We start from the raw sequence: 24,065 nt of genomic DNA on the forward strand, positions 1-24,065 counted from the left end.
GTCAAATACAAAGCTATGCCTATTTCTCACCTGTGTTACGTAAGTTTTCAGAGACACTCAACTTCTCATCTTGACGTATAGGAAGGAGGAAATCCAATGAGACCACAAACATTTGAGCATGTGCCTGTAAGTCCAACAGAGCACAAAAAAATGTAACTGTATTTGATAGCAAACAGGAGAGAAATTCAGAGATGCAAATCCAGAAGAGAGCTCTGGAAGCACATTCCCAAATGCACTCCCAGACACTCAAAACTCTTCTAAGTCCAGACAGTCCACCACTGCTGCAGCCTAGAAACACTTAGACTTATACAGGTGTTACAGGCTGTAAACACAGATATATATGCTCTGTGCTGATTGCCATCAGCATATGTTCTTGAGGAAAAGGAAGACCTAAAAGCAGCCATGATGCCTCAAGACAGGACAATTCAGAACACCTCATAGAATAAACTATCTTAAGAATATTCTTAATGCAGGGAAAAATAAAGTGAACTTTCATAAATCTGTAAAAATTACTTACCTCCATATTGTTTGTCATAGCATATGTGATATGGACAAGTCATAATCAAAACTGCAAAAATACCACACATTTCTCCCATAAATACCTTGCAGAAATTCTGTACCACTTGGGCACTGCACTGGTGTTCCCCACTAAACACCACAAGACTTTTCTGTGGGAAATATTTAAAGCCCAAATCCCCAAAAACACACCAAAAACAGTCACTGCACTTAGTAGGATGCCAATATACATGGAAATAGTTGTCCATGACCTGCATATCAGTTACTTCTAAGTCCCAGGTAGCATTTTTTTTCAGTAAGGGTTTTAAGACCAATTCATCTTTCAGTTAAAATATTTCAGACATGAGCATTTCAAAATCTTTAACAGCAGGAATAAAGTAAACTTACAGTAAACTTGTAAAGTAACATAAGATAATATAATAACACAGAGACAAAGGATATAGAGACAAAGATGAACTATGCTATTAAGTAGTCTCATGTTGCTGGGAGTAAATGAAATGTCTAAATTTACATAGAAGCTTAGAAGACACCTACTACTCCTTAGCAGCCAGGATAAAATTTTGGTGACAAATTTCATTATGCTCATCCATCCACAGCGGTCTGGCTTAAAATTTTAAGTCTCAGTCCTCTGTTGCACACACAGCTGAACACAATAAATTCCATGGGAAGACAATCCACATCAGAATAACTAGAGGTGGAAACACGTAAAGAAGAGGTATGGGGTTTGAACAGAGAAAAGTGAATTCTTGAATGAATCAAATGAACTGAACACTAAACCAGTGAGCAGCACTTTTAGCAGGAAGGAGGCCCTTTTGGTCTGTGCCAGTGCTACCACAGCAGCAGTCTCTGCTTTCCCTTATGATTCTTCTGCAAATAACTCATTCTGTCATATTCTCATTGTGCTTTTAGAAACAGAGGAACTGGCAGCTCTTGAGTGTACAATCTTTGTGTGCTGTCCTGGCTTCCATTTCATTCATTCATTCATTCATTCATTCATTCATTCATTCATTCATTCATTCATGTGTACAGGATTAAAATACATTGCATTCCGTATGTTTGTCAATAGTCACATATTTTTATCAGATGTCTTCTACAAACTACAAGCTCTCCTCCTTCTCTTTCTCCAGAAAGATTCATATTCCCAGCATGGATTTCTGAGTGCATGCCACAGACATTTCTTACTGCTCATTTGAGCACAGTGGAATGTCAGTATTTGGGTGGTCCCTTTGCCAGTGCAGACTCCTTGCAATCTCTGGGTGGTCAACTCAGTGCCAGATTTCTCACCTGTGGTGAAAATACTGATTTTCTTCAGGGAAACAGAGAGCACAGTAAGTCATATAAAGGATGCCACTGGGAAGAATTTTTGTAAAAATTGAGATCCTATAAAATACTTTTTCTTAATATGCAAATCTCCTAGGCACACCTCCAAGATGATTTTCCACTGCTTTCCTAAGTACCTTTTTTCCACCTACAAACAACAGCAACAAAAAATTTGATTTTCTGTCCCAGAGGCAAATCCAGTACAGTTGCATTTCCCTCATAGTGGAGGACTTAAAAAAATCCCCAAATTCTAGTGTGCAAACCTGGCCTCAGCAAATGGGTCAGTGGGCTACAGTCTCCTCCTGCCAGGCCCAGCCAGAGATGACTTTCAGCACAGCTGCTGAGCTGGCTTTCCTTGTGGATACATTCTTTTTCTCCAGTTGTGTTTACTTCTTCTTAAACCTGACACAACTGGACAATAGTACTGCCTTTATCTTGTATCAGGTTCCCAGAAACTAGAAGGCATATTTGGGCAGTGTTGAGTTCTGGTGGTCACAGATTCTTAATGCAGTTTGCCATAGTGGGCAAAGCTCTTCAGTGGTCTTTACAGTGTTTAAGACAAATTATGGTTTTTAAGGCTCTTACACTATGGAGAAGCAGCACAGATATTCCTAGTTTCATGGCGAGATATGCAGACAGCCCTCATACCATGCCCAGTGAAGCACCCCAGACAAAATTTTCCTAGCGCTGGAATGAGCTGGTTTACTGCCTTGTGGAAATTCGGTAGTCTGAAGGTTGTGAGGACATCAGAAGTAAAGTGCAGCACAAGAAAACTTACGGCCTGTAGAGGATGATTAGGACAGGGAACATTTCAACAACTTAGACATACACAAGTCCATGGGAACTGACAGGGTGCACCAAGTGGTGTGGAGGGAACTGGACAATGCCACTACCCCAGTCATCACAGCAACAAGAGAGGGTGCTCCTAAGCACTGAAAGAAAGCAAGCTATTATCAATCCTATTTACAAGAGGAAGAAGGAGGATCTGGAGAACTACATGATTATCAGCTTCGCAGTTTCTCCTGGGAAGACGATGGACTAAACAATTCAAATATATAAAGGACAAGAAGGTTATTTGGAGCAGTCAGCACAGATTTATGAAGGTGAATCATTCTTGAACAATCTTATAGCCGTCTATGATGAAATAAGCAGTCTGATACATGGAGAAACAGGAGAATGAGAAAGGTTGCTTTATCTTAACTTTAAGCAATTCACACTGTCTCACATCACACCTTCCCAGATAAACTGATGAAGTACAGACTAAGTAAGTGGCAAACAAAGTGGACTGAAAACTGACAGAACTGACAGGCTCAGAGAGCTGTGGTGTCACAAAAGCAGCTGAAGGCCAGCTGCCCACAGTGTACTCCAGGCATTGATACAGGGACCAGCATGCTTAAAATCATCATTAAAGAATGATGATCAACTCTCTGAATGAGCTCTCAGAGAGTTTTTAGGTGATGGAAAACTACAAGAAACAATTAACATACCTGATATGTGCTGCCATCCAGAGGAACTTTACAAGCTGGAGTAAAGGGTAAACAGAAACCTCATGAAATGCAGCAAAGGGAAATTTAAAGTCCTGTCCCTGAACAGAAATAACTGCAGGCACAGTATCTGCTGGGGGCAGCTAGTGAGCTGGTAAGTAGCTTTGTGAGAAGAATCTTAGTCCTAGAGGACAAGCTGAAAATGAGCAATGCAATGCATCTTTATGGCAAAGACAGGCAGCAATTTCCTGGGCTGCACTAGGAAAAAACTTTGCTAGCAGGTCAAGAAAATAGTCCCTCCTTTTTTCAAGAACTGGTAAGATACTTCTATAGTTCTGGGTGCAGATCTGGGCACTCAAGTATAAGAGACGTGGAAATACTAGAGACAGTCCACTGCAGGACCACAGAAACCTCAAAAGACTGGACTATCTTTCACAGAAGGTGAGGCTGAAGGAGCTGGGTCTTCTATAGCATGGTGAAGATGAAGCTCAGAAAGATCTTGTGCATTTGTAAAAATAGTTGATAGAAGGATGTAAAGATGATAAATCCAAAATCTTCTATGCAGTGTCCTGTAACAGGATGAGAAGCAATGAGAACAATCCGAAACACAGGAAATTCCCTGTAGGTGCAACAAACCCCCCCTTTGTTATTATAGGGGTGATCAAATGCTGTCAGAGGTTGCCCAGAGATGATGTGGAATCTCCATCCTTGACGATATCCCAGATTCAGCTAGAGATGGCTGGGGCAACTTGCCTCAGTTGACCTTTTCCTCATGCTGGAGGATTGTCATGGGCAATCTCCAGAGGTGCCTTCCAACCTCGGTGACTCTGCATTTTACACTGTTCTACACTTCTTTCCTCTATAAAGGATAGGACTCACACATGCTCAAACCAGGTGACAGTCAAAAAGGTAGGGAGTGGAGGAGAAAGGGAGTGGCAGGATAGCTCCTGCATTACCAGTCTCTTAAACAAAACAGTGTCAGGCTGGAAGTCCAAAAGCAGCAGAGATTCTGTTAGACCAGAACTTCTCTGCCTTTTTCTAAGTCTAGCCTTAAGGTGACATGGTAAACAAATATGACAATACATTCTTTTTATACAGCTGAATAGCTCAAAGTTATTTTCACATGTGAATGAATATTTTCTTTCACACTGCACAATGGATCCTGATTATCTGCTTTCCTTATGGTTACAAAGTCACTTTTATTACTGAAAATATACTGAAATATATTGAAAGTGTATCTAAAAGGTTGCCCTATCCAATCTAAAAGGTTGCCCTATCCAGTCAGGGCTTCTCACACATTCTTCTCTCTAAAAGCTAAGCCCTTTCCCTTTGAAAAGCAAAATCCTATTACAGAATAATGCAAGATTACAAAAATAATTAGTCCCAAAAATTTAAAAAATATCAGGTGCGCATTTTTCAATGTTTCTGCAGGTCCAAAATTATGGTCAACTTTTACTTACTAGTAATTAGATTCTACTTGAGAACTTCCTCATAGTTTTATGCCTAATTCAGTGCAGGGCTAAAAAACTGAAAAGAGTATTTGGTAAGGGCTCATGGTCAGCATGGCAAGAGACAGGATGAACTTCTGTATCTCTGAATTGTTCTTAAAACATGAAAAGAGAGCTCTTGGTCCTACAACTGAAAGGAATATTAAGAAGCTCAGAAAATAATTTCTTGACAATGTTAGGTAAGATGCAGAGATGTTTCTAGGGTCATGCAGACCTGAGGAATTAAAGGCAGTTCATGTTGATATGAGACAGGGAAAAAAAGAACACAGGTTTTTCCAGCAGGCAACAGACAGATCTAGCATTATTTTTTCTCTATTTTTCTGTTTCTCAATGATAGTATATTTCTGAGTGACCCTTCATGAATTATAAGTGACACCCATTTCAAGTTATTCTGTATGCATAATTCTCTTAAGCCATCTTAGTTTAAGAGGTTCTTCACTGTCTTAAGCATTTCACACACCGATGCAATCCTATTTTATATGTGCATAAAATTACTCAACGCATGAACATTCACCATATAGTGTCTAAGTAGGTAGAAGGCTTCCCAGACATCTTGACCTGGGTATCTCTCTGAAGCTGTAGCATGTGTTTTATTACAGAAAAAACTACTAAATTTAGAAGCCACACTTGGAGTATTTTTCTGGAACAATCTACATTTTATGAAACAAAAATGAAGTTTCGTACTTGACTCATTATCAGCTCTCAGACTGATTAGGTAAACAGTGAAGGACTAAGCTTTTCTGTTGTTAAGATTAACTTGAAAATACAAATATATATATACACAATTACTTACTGGAAAAAGCTTATTGAGACAGAGCAGATAAAATAAATGTATTTCGGAGAAACAAAGTATTCAAGACACAACTAGCATCCCACAAGAGCGCAGCTCTTCAGAATAAATTGATCTTTACATAAATTCAGCTCAAGTGCCAAAAGCAATATCCACCTGTATTTTAAACCTAACATATTTTTGTATCCCACGATGAAGCCATAATTCCTTTTTGTCATTAACTTAAAATCTCAATACTTAATACACCAGGAGAAAGTTCTGCAAAACCTACTCCCACACCTGACATTTAAGCTACAGTTTAAATGTAAATCTATTCCCACCTCTCTAGACTGTGTGTAAGCAAGGAATGATTTAATCTTTTCTCACATTCATTGCTTTCCTAAGCCTACCTCACATCAACTATTACATTACACACAAAATCTTCATATGCTGTATTCATAATATACCAAACAAGAAACACAATTCAAAACATCTGTTTATGCAACAGCTGGTCCATACCAGAGACTTATACCTACCTCCCAAAAATGTCTAGGACTGTCCATAAATAATATCGTGGAGATAATAACTGCAATCCCAAAGTGCTACCACAGGTTTTATCTGCAGTCCTGAAGGACTCTGTTACCTCAGATATTCACTTTGCAGATCTCAACTCCCTTCGTAAAGCAGTGTTGGAGGAGGGTGTGGTTGGTTTTTTTTCTATTCACTTTTACAGCTTTGGAGGCAGCTGCTAAACTTGCCTAACAGAAATTTCCATATAGCTTCCAGTTACAGAGAATTATGCAGGAAGAATGAGCAGATGAGAACCTCTATAGACATATAAGAGCAGCCAGACATTCACAAGCCCTGGTCCTCATGAGGATGATACACCCAGATATCTGCTGGAGAGAAAATACAGAAGGGTATAAGTAAACCAGAAAGTCCCTGGAATGCAGTGATGATAATTTCCATGTCCAAGTGATAGAAAAGCCAACAAGGAGACCTTGTTCTGGACCTTGTTCTCACCACCAAGGAGGGGCTGGTGGGGGTAATGTGAAGCCCAAATGCAGCCTTGGCTGAAGTGACCATTTACCCATGGAGTTTAAGATCCTTAGGGAAGCAAGGAGGACACACAGCAAGCTCACTAACCTTGAGCTCAAGAAAGCAGATGTTGACCTCTTCAGTGATCTCCTTGGTAGACTACCATGGAATAATTCTCTTCTCCTGGAGAGAAGAGGGGACTAAGAAAGCCAGTTGATATTCAAGGACCACCTCCTCCAAGCTCAAGAGTAATGCATCCTGAAAACAGAAAGCCAGGCAAAAACTCTGGGAGGCATAGATAGATGAATAAGAAGATCCTGGAAAATCTCAAAGACAAAATGGAAGGACACAGAGAGTAGAAGCAAGGACAGGTAGCCTGGGGGTAGTAGAGAGAGATTGTCTGAGGAGCCAGGGATCAGCTTAGTTAAATCTGGCCACAGGCATAAATGGCAACAAGACATGATTCTACAGACACATCCATGATAAAAGGAAGGCATGGGGAAATGTGGGCCTCTCCAGAGAAAAATGAGAGACCTGATTATTCAGGGTTTGGATAAGGCTGCAGTATTCAAAGACCTTTTTTCCTCAGTCTCCACTGGTGAGTACTTCATGTACTACTTCCTACCCATCAGTAGGGAAGGTGATGTTTGTTATAAATTCTCATCAGGCCGTTCAAAAACACCAGACCATGTGATAGAGAACTCTTATGCTTTTATTATATAGTCATCTTAACTCTGGCAAGTAGTCCACTGTTTATCCTCAAAAGTGTTGGTCAACAAGCCTGTAACTTCTACAACACATTTCCACAAGCTTCCAGTTCCTACAACGAACTCCAATACAGAGTTGAATATGATACGTGCACTTTGCCCAGACAAAGCAAGGTAGGAGTGAATAAGGACATAGGAGAGAGAAAGAGAAGTAACAAGTTCACCAGTTTGTAGTTCCACATTGATCCTGCTCCACGGATAGTCTGGATCTGGGATAGCAAGACAAAGAGAAAAAGAGGGAAAAGGGGTGCAGGAAGGACCAAATTTTTATAAATAGCCTGGTGCATGCCTCTTATGCAAACTAAATTTTTTGTGCCAGTTTGTATGCTCATGAGCATCCAGACCTCTAGGAGATGAGTCAGGATGGGCATGCCTAGGTGGAAAGGGAAGATGGCTTAGAAGAGGGCTGTCCCACCTCCACAGGATCTTTCTTCCAATCACAACTTTCACAACAGTCAGAATGTCTGAGACAAAACATGAGCCTGCTCCTCATATTTAGCCACACCAAGCTGCAGAAGGCAAAGGTAGGACTGGGAGAACGAAAAGAGAAGATCTGATTCAAGACCTCATCCAAGAGGTCTGAAGGTGCAAAAATCCATGGGACTTGAGAAGAAGCCTTCATCGATCCTGATGGAACTACCAGAAGAAGAGGCTAAGCCACCATCCATCCTATTTATGAAGTAGTGACAGTCTGGTGAGGATACCGCAGACTGGAAAAGGAGAAACATAAACACTCATTTTTAAAAAGGGAACAAAAAGACCCAGGTAACTAAGACCAGCCAGGCTCACTTCTGTGCCCAGTAAGATCAAGGTGCAGATCCTCCTGGACACTCTGCTAAGGCATATGGAAAATAAGGAGTGACAATTAAAATGGCTTCATTAATTCACAGATTTGGTGGCTTTCTATGACAGGGTAACAGCATTGGTGCATGAGGGAAGAGTGACTGACATTTGCAAAGCATTTGACACTGTTCCACACAACATCCTTGTCTTTTGGGATTTGAGAGATTGACCACTCAGTGAATAAGGAATTGGCTGGATGGTCACGCACAAAGAGCTCAATGTGTAAGTGGAGACCAGTGGCGAGTGGTGTCCCCAGGGCTTGGCATGGAGACCAGCACTAACAGGGACATGGACAGCAGGAGTGAGGGCACCCCTCAGCAAGTTTGCTGATGACACCAGGCTGTGTGGGGCAGTCAACATGCTGGAGGGAAGGGATGCCATCCAGAGGGACCTAGACAGGCTGGAAAGGTGGTCCCTGTGGGAATGTCATGAAGCTCAACAAGGCCAAGTGCAGGGTCCTGTACCTGGGTCACAGCAATTCCAAACACAAATACAGTCTGGGTGGAGAATGAATTGAGAGCAGGAGGAGAAGGACTTGGGGGCATTGGGAAATGAAATGTGACCAGCAGGTTGAGGGAGGTGATTCTCCCTCTCTACTCCTCTTTCATGAGACCCCACTTGGACAACTGCATCCAGTTCTGGGGCCCCCAGCGTAAGAAAGATGTCAACACTCCTGTGGAGTGAGTCCACAGGAGGCCACAAAGATAATCAGAGGGCTGGAGCACCTCCTCTATGAAATATATGGGTTGGTCAGCCTGGGGAAGAGAAGGCTCTGAGAAGATCTTACAGCAGCATTGAAGAAACCAAAGGGGCCAACAAAAGAGTTGGAGAGGGGCTTTCTACAATGGCATGTAATGACAGGACAAGGTGGAATGGCTTTGAACCCACAGAGGATAGGTTTCAGAATAGGTATTATGAAGAAATTATTTACTATGGTGTTGGTAAGACACTGGAACAGGTTTCTAAGAGATGCTGTGAATACCCTGTTCCTGAAAGTGCTCAAAGTCAGGTTGGATGGTGTTTTGAGCGTTGGAATTAGATGACTTTTAAGGTCTCTTCTAATCCAAACCATTCTATGACTCTGATATTCTAATATACATCCCGATTAGCCCTTTTTGTGAATTCTGAAAACATTCCCATTCATGTTTTTTCATCTGCTGTCCTGTAAAACTTTTATTAGGAACAGAGGCATTTTATAAATTATAACACTAATTTTATTTATATCTTATCTATAACTTATCTGAACTGTAATCTAGAAGGAATAACATTTTTTTTCATGTATTAACAAAAATAAAGCATATTTAAGATATGACATGTCTAAATTGCAAGAAAATGCAAAAACTGAATAAGCTATACACCAAATTATACTGTTGTTATTTCTTGTAGCATACACATCACCACCATCAAATGCAAGGAAATATAAATTGGAACAGATTATCTCTATCTTGAGAGCCCTCAAGGGTATCTGTAACCCTTTAAATCACAATGACTGAAAACATTAGAGGCTCAGGTCCATGCACTTTGTTATTTGAATACAGGGTAAAAATTTTGCTCATTACATGAAGAGCACCTTACAAAGACTAAATATTAAGTTTTGGAGCATCCTGGTTAAAACTTCTATTATTCCTTCATATGGTACTCTCAGTACTTCTGAAATCAGCCTAATTTCCTTGATCTGCATCCTATAACAAAATGGGGAGATTTCAGGTGAAAAAATGTTGCTGTTAATACAGTCAAATTATCTCCTCACTGGACAGCAGATTTTAAGCTATAAAACCTCATTAGGTTTTATACCTATAATACACCTCTAATAGTAAAACACTTATTCAGAAAGCAGATGAGGTATTCTCTCATTCTTCAAAAGGATGTTAGGACCTAAAGCAATCATGCTGCAAGTATGCAATCAGTGCCTCAGCATCTTAAAGTAGATAAGAATCATAGGAAGAAGCCAAGAGCAAGTCCTGAGAAACATCCTTAAAAAATGTTGATGTCTCTATCTAGTATTCCCCAAGGTGCTAATAGTACATGCTATTTAAAGCAAAATGAGAAAACAAGACTGCAGGGTTCTCCATCTGTTTTGGATATCCAGCTGTGAAACTGGTGCAGGATGGAGGTTCATGCTGAATGTTCCTCATGCTTGGAGGAACAAGCTGAATGTGAAACAGATGATGTGAAGCACAGGATGGATGTTTGGTGGGTGTGTCAGGTCAGGAGCTTCAGCTGCCAGCCCCACCTGCTGATACTGCCCCAACAGCTCATACCTCAGCCTCCAAGCAACATCAGCCCAAGGCTCTGCAGAGCCATAGCAACTGGAGCAAAGCCAGCATCCTGTAACACTCTGCTCTATGAGTGCAGCACTTCCAGAGCTGACTCACAGGTCATTCATCTGTCTTTGCTGGAGCTGGTCAGATGAGGATGGGGAGATCTGGCACCTGTAACTAACCTGCTCAGAACTGCACACTTTATGCATTGCAGCCAAAGAAGATTATCTGGAGCTCCAACAATGGCTCAGATTTCTGGCTCCAGATCATGGCAAAAGCCACACAAGCACTCACAAAAATATATAAAGATATTCAGAACCATCAGCATGTACATATAAACATCTTAAAAGGGTTCTGCAAAACAATGTCTCCATGTGAACAAATCTGATTCAAGCACATTATTTAAGAAAGGTGTGAGAGGATGATCAAAGAATATTCTAATATCAGATAGCCAGAAAACACTCCAGTTAGGTAGAACAGAACTAGTTATAATCTAAAAATGCTGAAAATTAGCAGGACTTGGGATGGGATGAAATGCAAAAAGAAGGCCAAAATGGAAAAAAAAACCCAAACCTATAAAGATGTACCTGACTTTTTCTCTCTTTTATGTACTTAAATACAGTTAGTCAATTACACTTATACTCACTTTGGTGTTTAAGTAATATAACACGGCCTTAATGCAACTGTGACTCTCAAAACTTTACATCATCATGTTTAATAGCTCAAGAACTGAATACAAATTTTCTCACTGAGGAAAATTATTTTGAAGGTAATTTGGATTTCCTAGTCTGACCACGCACATGCAGCTGGCAATGATCTTTGACACCTTTTCATTGCAAAGATGGCCTTAGCGATATCTTACCAGGGTTTTCTATTGAACATTAATTTTTCAATGGTATCTAGAGAGAAATGAGGAAGTATGTATAGCCTCCTATAAATATTTCATCTTTTCCCAACCTTCTAATTCACCCACTCTATGAATGAAAAAGAACATCATAAGCTGCCATTTTTGGCTGAAGGAGAGGATGTTTTTGAGAAAAAGTACCTGCTCATTAAGTAAATAAGTAAATAAGTAAATCCACCTTCCATAGAGAGATTACTGAACGCTGTTGTTTAATATCTATGATACTCCAGCATATGCTCAAACAAGGAATTTACATGCCCCACACCAAAATCTGCTTTGCTGTGGTTCTTTTCCAACTCTGCTAACACACATGTGTCTGCTGCTGCTGAGCTGAAGTTTCTGGCATAACATAAAATCCAGCCTACATTATTCTTTTATTATGCAGTACATCAACAATGTTACATTAACTTTCAGAAGTTGACTACTTGAGCTGGAGTCACAAAAAATATTTTGAAGGAGCCTTTGCTTGTATTTGCTAAGCTGCAACGGAGTTTCAAAATACACTGTAATTACTTCTTTTCTTCCTCCAGCCACCTGGACCTTTGTTTTACCAGGCAAAACCAAACATATGCTGCACTTAAGCTCATTCTCTGTGCAGCTAAATACAGAGGGCTTGGGTAGAGCTGCTGCTGCTACCTCTACATTCAGGAGAAGATCAAGGTGGATAAGAACATAGTCTCCCTCAGAAGCAAAAGCTGCCTTTCCTATCCTCCTCAGCAGCATCAGAAGCAGGAAGCCCAGTTTCTGAGCTCTCAGATGGCCATTTGTCCCAGATACTTGTTTTGATACAGCTTGTTGTTTGGTCTTCATTTCTTGGTTTGGCCAGATTCACACTGGCATTGTTGAGAAGCCTATAAAGAGTCCAGAAAGGTCAAAGTGGAATAAAAGAAAGAACAGGACAGACATATGGCTGCAGCTCATTAAGGGAGCAAGGCTTTATTGAGTGCCCTGAATGCTGCTTGTAGAGGACAGAAAGACAGAAGAAGGCAATGGTATTTGCCACTCAATACCATTTTAATTTTTCAAACCAGCTGCCCTCTCTTGCAGGTATTAATGTTGTCTGTGTTCACTAAGTATATGTCCAGCAAGAAGAGTAAGTACAAGGTGACTCACGTGAGCAATGTCTGCAGTCTCTGAAGGTTCCATGAAGATATTCAGGCTTTAATGATATTAATGTGACTATTTGTCAGATGAAACCTAAACTGAGATAGGTTTGAAATTTGATGCAGCAGCGCCTCAGCATTTAGAGAAAAATTATAACAGCAAGGGTTAGGTAAAAACTGCCAATACCTTTGCATTCCCAAAACAGTATCTTTTAAGAACCTCTTTCATCATGACACATTTTTAAAAGGTAAATAGATTTACAGTATCTTTGTAAAGTATAAAAGATACTTTCTCTTTACCAAAACCTCTCAATTCTTATAACAGCAGTTTGTTTCATTAGTGCAATGTATTCCCATAGCAGAAGGAATACTTTGCCAAGGCAAACATGCTCATGATCACATTATTCAAAACCTGAAAGGAACATTCTGCCTAAGATCAAGATTCAGACCAGCACAAGGCTACTCCATCTGCACAGATAATTACAAGCTGTGCAAAATTTGCACATGGTAGCTGTCAGAGGACTTACACCAGGAATGCACATGGGCAGACATTTTTGTTAGGGCTTACTTGGGCATTCTCTCTACAGAGCAAGTTCTTAATGAAACACTATAAAAATAGCAAAAGAAAAACGATTACTTCTTATCCTATTAAACCCTTTCCCCAAACTGCTATTATCATTACATTATTCTTTTATGTTCCACTGATACTTTTTCAATTCCAAAACACTTTAGAAGATTAACAAAATCTCTGCCCAAGGAAAAATCATGTACTCCCAAAACATTTCAGGAAAAGTCCAAAAATAAATAATAACAAAAGATAGCAAAAATCAAGAAGGAAGAGTACAATTTTCCAAAGAAATGTCTTGCTGATTTACAACTGCATAGAGATTAATACAAATCTTGGAAAAAAACATGGGGATGTTCTGATCACAGAAAAGTATTTGAAAACCACTAGGATAAAAAAATGTATCCAACAGTGGTAAACTGGTTGTTTCCTTTATCAGATCAGACCAAAAGCACCACAATATCTGCAGCAGTGGTTAACTACTGATAGAAACTCTTTGCCTTCATCTGCTTTTGCAGCACTAAGCTACATAAAGTTTGCAAGCTCTGCTACATGTTTACTTAAGTACCTGAGCATGGCTTAGGTCACTTGATCTGAGTTGATCTCACCACCACTAAGCAGCACTTCACATACTCCTGACAGCAAATTGGTCCAACCTGCTCCAAGAGCCATCTGGAGGGATTTTCATAAATTGCATGCCCAATCACGTGTCAGAACATGAAAGAATAAATAAGTCTTCATTTTTTTGCTGGATTTCTTTCAAATCATTTGAAGTGCACTTACTCATGTCGTAAATAATAATGCCAAAACAATCAAACTGCCTAACAACAGCCTGTGAATCTTTCTAACAATACTCATTAAACTTTTTGTAGCTGTATCAGAGATTTTGCTCTTCTGTGACAAAAGGCAGGATCTCTATTAAGGCATTATTTGTTTAGAGGTTCTGTAAAATTTCATTTTATAACTGTAACCTTTTATAGTCTTCAATACAGACTATATACACTACAGCTGCAGTTTATTCATATTGATTGTGGCATGCAAGGGGGAGAACTGAAATCAGGATGCTCTCTATAGCTTCACTATTAGAGATCTAAGAAGAGGGCAAAAAAAGCGCAACTGTGATTTTAAAACCTCCCCAGTACCAAATACTGGATGGAATTAAGAACTACCACAGCACCTTGGAAAACATACTCCATTCAGGTTTTCTCTTCATAGGAACAGCAAAGTTACACCTAATAAAAACCTGAACCTCTTTGTGCCCATTTTCCTAGTCAAATTGTCTGAAGTAATTCTATTCATGGCCTTCTGGGGGAGAAAATCCATTCATTTGTTTAAGGTTCCTCATGTTAGTGAAGAGAAGTAGGTCTTAATGGGAAGATTCCCTGGTGATTGCTTCCCTTCTTTTTCATAGATGAACAATCCCTGTGCCCAAACATTACACCAGCAATTACAAGCCTTGTAGGTAAGAAAATGGTATTAGGAGAGTATTTAACCAATGTTAACTTCTGGGTGCATTTGGCAGCTAGGCAATGGAAGGGAGAGTGAACAAATTAATCCTCCACAGAAGAATGTCCCACAGGAGACAGCAGTGCTGATATTCCCCTTCTAGTTAACAGAGAAGCATGCTGGAGTTCCATTCATCAAAACCAGGAAACTCTGGTCAGCACACAAGTTTTTATTCAGTAACAGCAGTGGAAAGAAACTTTAGCTTCATAAAGTTGCTGCAGAAATATGATCCTATTTCAGTTTTGTAGCAATTCAAAAGTCAGAGTTATTTTTCTGAAAGTTTAGTCCCATGTTGTGCAGGATCTTCTCGAATGATGATGTTGCTTCATCTGTGATCCAAATAAGCCAGCTTTCCTTTCTGCAGGAGTACTCTTACGACTGCCGTGTACAGGACCATATTCTTCCTTCCTCTGCTGTTCTGGACCTGTGTTACATCAGTCACCGTCTTTCTTTGCTCTCTCTTAAGGCCTTCCTTTCTTGTTCACTACTTAAAAATCTGACACTTTGTGGACTTCTTCTTAAGTCCTTTCCAGGAAAAAAAAAAACCTGCTATATTCAGTTTACAGGAAGCAGATACTGATTTGAAGCTATTTCCAGCAGTAAAGTATTTTTATAATAAGTTTCTTTTTATACCTTCAGGATCTTGCATTGAAAAGAGATCTCTGAGACAGCTCTGCATTCTAAATCATTCAAAACCAAACACATGCTGGCCTGATCAGCTACTTCACTCACATCCATAAAGGCAACTTACTCCTACTTATGTATCATCACGATCACAGCACACTGTTGTGTCGTTAGCAGCATAAATTTCAAGGAGCACAAGTTCACAAATACCAGCAGCAGTTCTATTCCAGTGGCTACCAAGAGAGTGCTAGAGATGCTTTTGATGACAAATCTTGCCAGAATCCTCAGAATTCTACTGTTATTTTGTATAAAGTCTTGAGAGCTATTTCTAGGAGGTTACTGAATTTCTTGTCACAGAGGGAGTATCACTGCCTTGAAAAATCGTTAATAGTTGTGGTCAGAAATTACTTTTGTTCTTGAACCAATACTATTTCAGACACTCAAACAACTTCATATTTTCTGCTTCATTTCTCAAGTTCACACTTTAACACTCTATAACATCTGCTTTGGAAATGTGTGAAATAACCGATATGAAAGCACTCTTAGCTGAAAATTTTAAAGGAATATTATTTTAAAAATAGTCCAGATGGGGAACAATGAGTAAGTTGTTGCTTTAAGTTCATCTCCAGCTCATAGGCTCCCTGGAATCCAAGTCACATATCTTACCTGAAAGATAGGGGAGGGATATTTAAAACTGCCTTCCAGCTCCTGTTTCTTACACATTCACTGATATCAGGGGTGGGTTTTTCTCATGTTTGGTACAGTGGCTGATTCGACCTCTCTCCTTGATACAACCACACTTGCAGGAATGGATATCAGACTCTTATGCTCCACAGCCGTGTGATAAATGTAGTCAGTAAGCACAGGGATGCTTTGCAAGAGAACAGAGGATGGTGAGAAAGAGAAAAGGGAAGGGTAGAAACAAATAGGTCCTAATTTAGTTTGGTAATAGAGGGTGCATCAGAAAGAGTGGGGGGGCTGTTGAGAATTGAAAATAGGTTGGGACTGGTATGAGAAAACTGGGACAGTACAGTTCTGTGCCTGACAAATATTTTCTTCTCAAGTCACAGATTCTCAAATTTTGCCATACACAAAGTCAGCGACGACTCAGTTTTTCCTCTGATTGTCCATTGAACTTCAGTTGCATTCTGCATTAAAATTCGATGGTGAATGAGTAATTTCAAAGGAAGGACACAGAAGAAAATCTCTTTGATGAGCTAGTCAACATAGTGCCTCAAGAGTCAAGTTATACAAAATGTGAAACTTCAGACAATGCTGCAAAAAGTCTTTCCCCATTTTTTAATTTCAAGATTACAAGAAAGTAGGATTCCACTTACCTTTTCATTCAAAATTTCCACAATTTGATGAGAAAGGTGAAAGAAACCCTCATGTGTTAGTTACCCCGCATGAGAAAGTGTACCTCATTGCTGTATAAATGCAAAAGGCACATAGCCTTTCCCATTCCAACATTACCCCACTCAAGAAATACAGCTGTTTAAAAAGTAACTCTCTGGTTGTTTTGACCACCTTGTTTCAGAGTAAACTATGTGAGCTGAAAAAATAGAACAGATAGTAATGTTCCTGTAAGACTTTCAAATTACAGCATTACAGCAATTGTAATATGCAAGTTGGACATGATAATTTGTTCTGACCAGGAATTCTATACACATAATGACTCTCACAATGTCTTTCTCTGCAAGAAGTCTATTCTTGGGCATACACATGAAGGATGGATTGATGAGCCTTCCCTATTTTATAATAAACTATCAAAACACTTGAAAATATTGTCCATCAAGAACAAGGACAAAGCCATATTTTCTTCTCCTACACAGTATATTACATTATATCTTCCAGAGCTGGAGTCTGTTTCCCCACAGCAGACCTCATGGTGTTGTGCTTTGCATTGGTAGCTAGAAAGGTATTGATAACACATCAATGGTTTGGCTACTTAATCTCCTGAAACAGTAAAATGGCAAAAGCTTACTTAGATTCACAGGTGGATCTTTTTGTTTTCAGTGGAAAACCTGCTGGGCAAAATTTAGCCCCTTCATTTTCTAACTCATTACAGTAATCATCCCTATATACTAAATTCCTAAAACATCCCCAACTGGACTGTGAAGGTGCAATGCTTCATATAATGTTTCTATTATCACAGCATGATGAGGAAACCACTGTGAATTATAATTATACTTATTTTACAATTAAGGAATAATCATAAAAATGTATTATCTGCACTATTATGAGGCTTTCTGAGGAGAAAGAATAGGCTTGACTCATTGTATTTCATTCAGAGACAAGTATTCTTCTGAATCATTTTAATTTTAAAGTTTAGTTTTATTGATTGCATGTAGAACAGTTGTGTTTGTCAGAATTATGCTCTATGGCTAGTATTATCATAGAACTTAAAAGGCTAAATTATTTTACACTGCTCAAGGATCATGCTCTTTTAAGTTTCCCAGTAAAACTATTTATTAAAAGAAATCTAGTTCATAACTATAAGTTCAGAAAAGGAAAACATTTAATGCTATTCAAAAGCTGGATTATACATACATCTTTATTGGAAGAAAGCTCTCCATCACATAATTTATTTGCAAAGGGAAAAGAGTACTGTTGGTGATGCAATTTAGAATCTCACAAATTTGTTCAGTGTTCGCAATTTTGCCCTACAGGTAGCTTTTCCACAATGACATATTTTGTATCAAAAGTAGTTGTGGTTTGATATTTATCTGTACAAATCAATCAGTCAATGCTCTCCACACAGTTACCATACTAAACCTTGTTCTAGAAAATAGTATCTAGAAAAACCAGCATGTATGCGCTTGTTTGTCTAACATATATAAAAAGACTATTATGAACACCAACAAGAGAAAGTCATATTTTGTAACAAAGATTACATTAGAAACCTGGATTTCACTCATGTGACATATTACGTTTTAGTGCAAAGGAAAACTTACAGTACTTCAAAGAACAATGAGTGGTACTCATTCTAAAATATATGTTAAATGCCTTAAGTTATCATTATCCTTTATATCTCTTCGCTTACATTCAGCTGACCTTTATCCCTCCAGAAACAAGCACCTAAAGGCAAAGTCCAAGTCCATGTCTCTTGTGGCAGACCTTAAAAAAATGACTAAAATTAATAATTAGATACAGTCAAATATTAAATATTCCTTGAGGTATCTGCATGGCCTATAGTTCCACTGCCCAAGTCTACACTGATTCAGTGATCTCAGCATTAAAGTAGTATTAAAATATTACTCCAAAGACAGTCAAAGGTTGCCACACATCATGAGATAACTCAAGATAAACCTCAGCAAGATTAGTTTTCTATCTGCCAAAGTAGCATAGCAATGAAAAAACTCCTAAAATTAAGGCAAAAAGACATCATTAGCTACCAGACAGATGTTGGTTTACAGTCACTATTACAACTCTCTTTCCATAATTAGTTAAAATTAGCTAAATTAGCTATAAAGTGCTCACAAGCACAAGCGAGATCCAGTAGTATGCCATTCACATGTTCTATTTTTTCTTGAACCCATTCTGTTTTTATCATTTTAAATCCTAAATATTCATGACAGGCACAACAGGCCCATCCATACACTCCATGTAGTCCACTCACTCACTGCACTGAGTCTTTAGCAGTCCTTAAAGACAAACCAGAAATTTCTCTGGTGAGATATAGTGAGCTAAAGAAACCTGTTAGGAAACTCCCAAGTTCTCTCCACCATTTTGGGATGTCTTTTCCTTTTGCCCAGTCTCTTCTTGGTATGACTTTGTGTCTTAGTACAAGGCACACTACAGTTCTCTATTGAGAACAAGTTTTCGTATGTCCATTGGCATGAAAAAATTACTTCATGTCACCATCACAGTGGTAAATGACATGCCAAATAAAGGACATTTGAGATGGGATCTCTTTCCTGGATGATTTTTTTTTAGTCATGCTGGTATGGCCTCTCATCTTGCTGAAGAAGCCAGTCATTTCCTACTCACCTGTTTCTCCAGCTCCAAAAATTATGTCCTTCGCTTATGAATACAAAGACAATTTTACAATCTCTCAAACCCTTCGGTCTTACTCCCCCTACAGTGTCATGAGTCATTCCAGTTCCTAAAGCCTGAATATCAAAACTACAAAGCCCTAGTAAAAATGTGGTGAAGACTGCAACCTAGGAGAGGTAGAGATGAACAGCCTGGGGATAGGTATTGAATGCCTCCTGTGGACAGCATCTTACCCCACAGAAACACGTACCCTTCACATGACAAACTTTAAGGGAACAAGTGCCTCACTCTCCTTGTTTCCAATATCCAGCCCATGGTTTCTTTGTGAGTATTCTTAGCCACACTACCAATCGCTGTAAATTCAGACATTAAGAGAAATAAGCCACAGAAGGGCACAGATTTGCAGGTCTACATCATCTCATCTAGTATAAGGAATGGGTTGCTATTATGTACATAGACAATAAATGCAGTTTCAGTTGGTATTCACAGCAATATATGTGATTTATGACTAAAAGGAGGAGGAGAGTGCTTAAACCTCTGAAAGTTGATTAGGATGCTTTCCACTTTGTCTAAATCACACTGTTCACCAGTCAGATGCTATAACAGAAGATGCAAAGGCAACCAGAATGTGAAGTTCACCTGGAAACAAACATCATGCTATGTACACTATAGCAGTTCAAAAACTGTCTCGTACATCCACGCAGCAAGAGTAGAGCTGACTCTGGAGGACATAAACATTTGTTTTCCATAAGAACCTAAGATCCAAGCCTGGATCCATGATGTGTTGAATGTCCTTTGAGCCCTTCACTACACGAAAAACACTGAGGTGCTGAAACAAATCCAGAGAAGTGCAACAGAGCTGGTAAAGGATCTGGAGCACAAGTCAGCTGAGAGAGTTTGTGGGTGTTCATTCTTGAGAAAAGGAGACACAGAGGAGACCTTTCCCCTCTCTACCAGTACCTGAGAGGAGGTCACAGTGATATGGGGGTCATTCTCTTCTCATCAGAAGAAGGAGATGACAGAACGAGAGAAAAAAGCCTCAAAAAGCACCAGGAAAGTTTACACTGAAAAATTTCTTCACAGAAAGGATTGGCAAGCATCTGATGCTCAAAGACCAGTAATGGAGAAAAGGCTTTTTCCTGGAGTCCATCTGGTTTCTATATGTCTAAAAAGATTAAAAATGTGCAAGCAGAAGAGAGGCAATCCTTTCCCTACAATAATGGGAGCTAGAGAGCATGCTGAACTCTCAGACATGAGAAAGCACCTGTCACCCCCATACAAGTAGTCACTTCTGATTTGGAGCTCTTCTTCATGCAACACCTTACTATTTCCAGGTCTCTAATATCTGATAGCGCCTAGAAAACAAAGCAGTACCTTAACAAACATGACCCCCAGCAGCTTTTGGAAGACAGGTGGATCTTGACCAAAATCCCAGATGAAAGCACCCACAAGATCTGCAGAAGTTCTGATGTAACTAAATACATTGCTATGCTCTACAGAAGCAGGGAAACCTGAGCTATGAATAAAATCAGTAGGAAAATTTGGAATGTAACAGATGATGCATACACATTTCTGTCTATTACTAAGAAAAAGAACTACCTATTATTTTTAAATTACACTTCAATGGGAGAGATTCTAGCACTGATCCACAAGCCCCTCTTAACTTCCAGCCTTACATTAGACTTCAGTAGGTAAGTTACTGCCACCCAAAAGCAAGAGTACAAAACAGAATTTAAAAATTTAAAGTTTTAATTAATGTAACATTTAAAGACATTTTAGGTTACTGTATCAATTGTATTCACCATCAACTGCTGGGGTTTGATTCCAGCTCAATATAAGAACACTCCACTATAGAGGTTATAACAAAGGGACTTAGCTTACTAAAATAAGAATCAGTGAAAGTTTTGCATTTTACTACTAGCACTGTATTCACTATCATATAAGGGATTCTCTCAGCAGGGAGAACTTCCTGCTTTCCAAATTGTAAGACTAAAAATTCAGTATATGTAGGCCCAAGGAAAGACAATGTTTAGAGAATAAATGCAGCTGGAAAAGGTATTAGGATATTATTGTCTTTGGCTATGAAAAAACCCAGAGTCAATGAGATCAAAGGCAGCCTAAATCAAAGGCATTACAGTGACTCAAAATGTCATCCCCCATATGACATTATCTAGAGTCATATCGAAATGTAGAGCCTTCCAACAGGGTATTTTTAACCTATTACATATACTTCTGTAGCACATCAACATATCTAAAGAAAGACAACCAGTTTATTCTACAGAGCCCTCTCAGTATGCTTGAAAGAGTATTGTCCTTTCCTATTTCACCACAGCTTTAGTCCCTAGAAGTTAACAATCCTCGAGACAGACACATGCCTCTCAGGCATATGCATGCTGGCAACTTTCTCCTTACACCTGCCCAAACAAAAGAGAAGCGTTTTCAGGCAAAGAGACACCTAGATTGTACAGCATTTGCTAAAGGCCCTTAAAGGACTTCTGATTTACAGGATGACGTAATCAACCCAAGAGTAAAGCAGACTCCGTAGTTCATGCGTCTTTCCCACTTTTATATCTAGCTGAAGCAGCAGATGTTGCCACTACCCGCTCCAGCAGACACACTTTTTCTTGGAAGACAAGGAGAGATAAGGGGCTTTCCGCAGACTAGATAAACATGCAACTTTTAAGCACAGTAAAGCTTAAGCTAATTAGAGAGTTCTAAAGAACACAGCTGCTTGTTTACCATTAGTATGCTTTAAGATCGTTAAAAATAAAGTTATTTTTTATAAAGATGCAGACCAGCATCTTCTCTGCAGTTGCAAAAAGTAAAAAACATACAGTAGAGAAAATTAAACTGTTCCATAGCCATCTATCAGTAGATCTATTCTGTCTGTAAAATTGTTTTTGAGATATTTAGATCCCTCCTTGAAAACAAAGAAATTGTCTTTCAATCCCCAAAGATGACTCATTTTGGAAAGTGAGGACCAGAAAATATCAGCTGAAACCCAAAACCCATGTTGAGCAAGAACATTAACACTAGATTAGAAATGTTAATGCCATTGGGAACTTTTAACTTTGGGAACTTGCTAAAGTTAGTGCTTCCAGGTGCACAGATCTTGCCTTGGCTCTTTTTCACAGTTTCCTCTTTCATTAAAAATAATGTATTTCTATGTCACTGTGTTTATACATGGAGATTTATAAAGTACAGGAGTACACAGACCTAACCTTTAACAAAACAAAACTGAGCACAGGATTTATAGCATCTACTTTCTATATTACTGGTTTCAAATCACAGTAAATAAATGCATTCACACAAAGTCAAATTGGAAAAAGCGGCAGCTTATCACATTGCTTTTTATTTTTACCATGCAAAATGAGGAAGACTGTCCAACACACAGGAAGCTGACACAAAGCCAGTCCTGGCAGCAAACACAGGACCAGACCACCATCCCTGCAAGAGGGAAGCAAAATTTACCAGCTTGCACACACACTATCATTTCTTCCCATAATAATAATTTATTGATATAACAATTTGCAGCAAGAAGTTCCTGCACCACCAGAAACTTCTGGCTTCTGCAGCAGTAGTTTGCAGCACTGGATTGTGTTAAAACCTGCAGTGCCTACATTTAAACTGGCTTAGCTTCTGCCTAAAGACGAGGCACTACAATGACTCCATGATTTTGTGTCTCTAAGACACATTCTACATTTTCTATGTGGTTATGGTTACCTTTCAGTTGCAGATTACGACTCGGTAAGTTCACGGTTGGAAGGTCTAAAAGCAAATGAGTCAATGGAAAACCTGCTACTCACTGCAAGCAGTTAAATGAATGCACAAAGCATATAAAGGCCAGACTCAAAAGAATAACTTTACTATATAGTTTAGATACTAGTGGTAATGTCCCCAGGGACAACAAGATCTTGGAATTTTAGAAATGCATGTGTTTAACTTCCTTCATTTAAAAAATTTTAGAAGAGTGTTTAACTTCCTTCATTTAAGGGAGGAAAAGCTGATCTTGAACAAATGTAACCGGTTTCAGGATCTTGCCTAAAGCTGCTTCAACAGTTTGGCTACTGCACTTAAATGCATCCAAAGCCTCACTTCATTGCTGCTTCTTTTACAATTCTTGAATGAAAAAGTCTACCTGATCAGAAATTATGCTATCCCAATTCATAGCCATTAATTTGTTTCTTAACCTATCGCAGAATCAAAATACAAAGACATAAGTCTGCTATGTAGGTGGTAAAATAACTCTAAGAAACAATTAACCCCCCCAACTTTTAGAACCTGACACTTTGTAGTTTAATTTGATGACCTTAGGGCTCTTTATTATGTGGAATAGGGAATATTCACGTCTTTTTGTAGTAATTCCTTACTTTACTGGCCTCTATCTTATCCCTACCAGGTTTTTACTTTCTTCATGTACAGAAGCAACTCTCTGCCTTTGTTCATCATTGTTGATTTTATTTCTGAGTTGTTCAAAGGTTCCCTTTTGTCTCAACAGCAGTTTTCATGATAGGGAATCATAATGAAATTACATATTGATATGGTGGGTTTTTGTGGTGCTCTCAACAAGAAAGTAGAGAAGAATAGTCTATTCTATTTTTTTAAAACACTGCTAAACAACACACAAAGACTGTGATACAAGTTCAGGAGAAAAATCATCACTTAAAAAACATAAGGAAAAGAGGGTTCAGAAGGTAAATGTCTTGCTTAACACAAGCAAGAGTAATTATGAAGATCTGCAATATGCCTGAAGAGACATTACATTCTGTAGGTCAAAATGTCTTATTCAAGCTTTTAGGCTAGATTTGCAAGGGGAATTTAGTTCATACATAGCTGGTGCCCAGTTTCTTTTATGTTATTT

The 24,065-nt window shown here is 39.0% G+C and overlaps 1 long non-coding RNA gene across 5 annotated transcripts in view; it reads right to left on the reverse strand.

Moving 5' to 3' along the window:
• Nucleotides 1–24,065, reverse strand: part of LOC111941764 (uncharacterized) — a 55,426-nt gene that overhangs the window by 27,084 nt on the left and 4,277 nt on the right. For all 5 annotated transcript variants that reach the window (XR_015280102.1, XR_015280101.1, XR_015280100.1 and 2 more), the window contains one exon: nucleotides 31–124. This is a non-coding gene — a long non-coding RNA (uncharacterized LOC111941764). The remainder of the gene's footprint in view (nucleotides 1–30; nucleotides 125–24,065) is intronic.

This window comes from Cyanistes caeruleus, chromosome Z (genome assembly GCF_971803275.1).
Source record: "Cyanistes caeruleus chromosome Z, bCyaCae1.hap1.1, whole genome shotgun sequence".
Lineage (NCBI taxonomy): Eukaryota > Metazoa > Chordata > Aves > Passeriformes > Paridae > Cyanistes > Cyanistes caeruleus.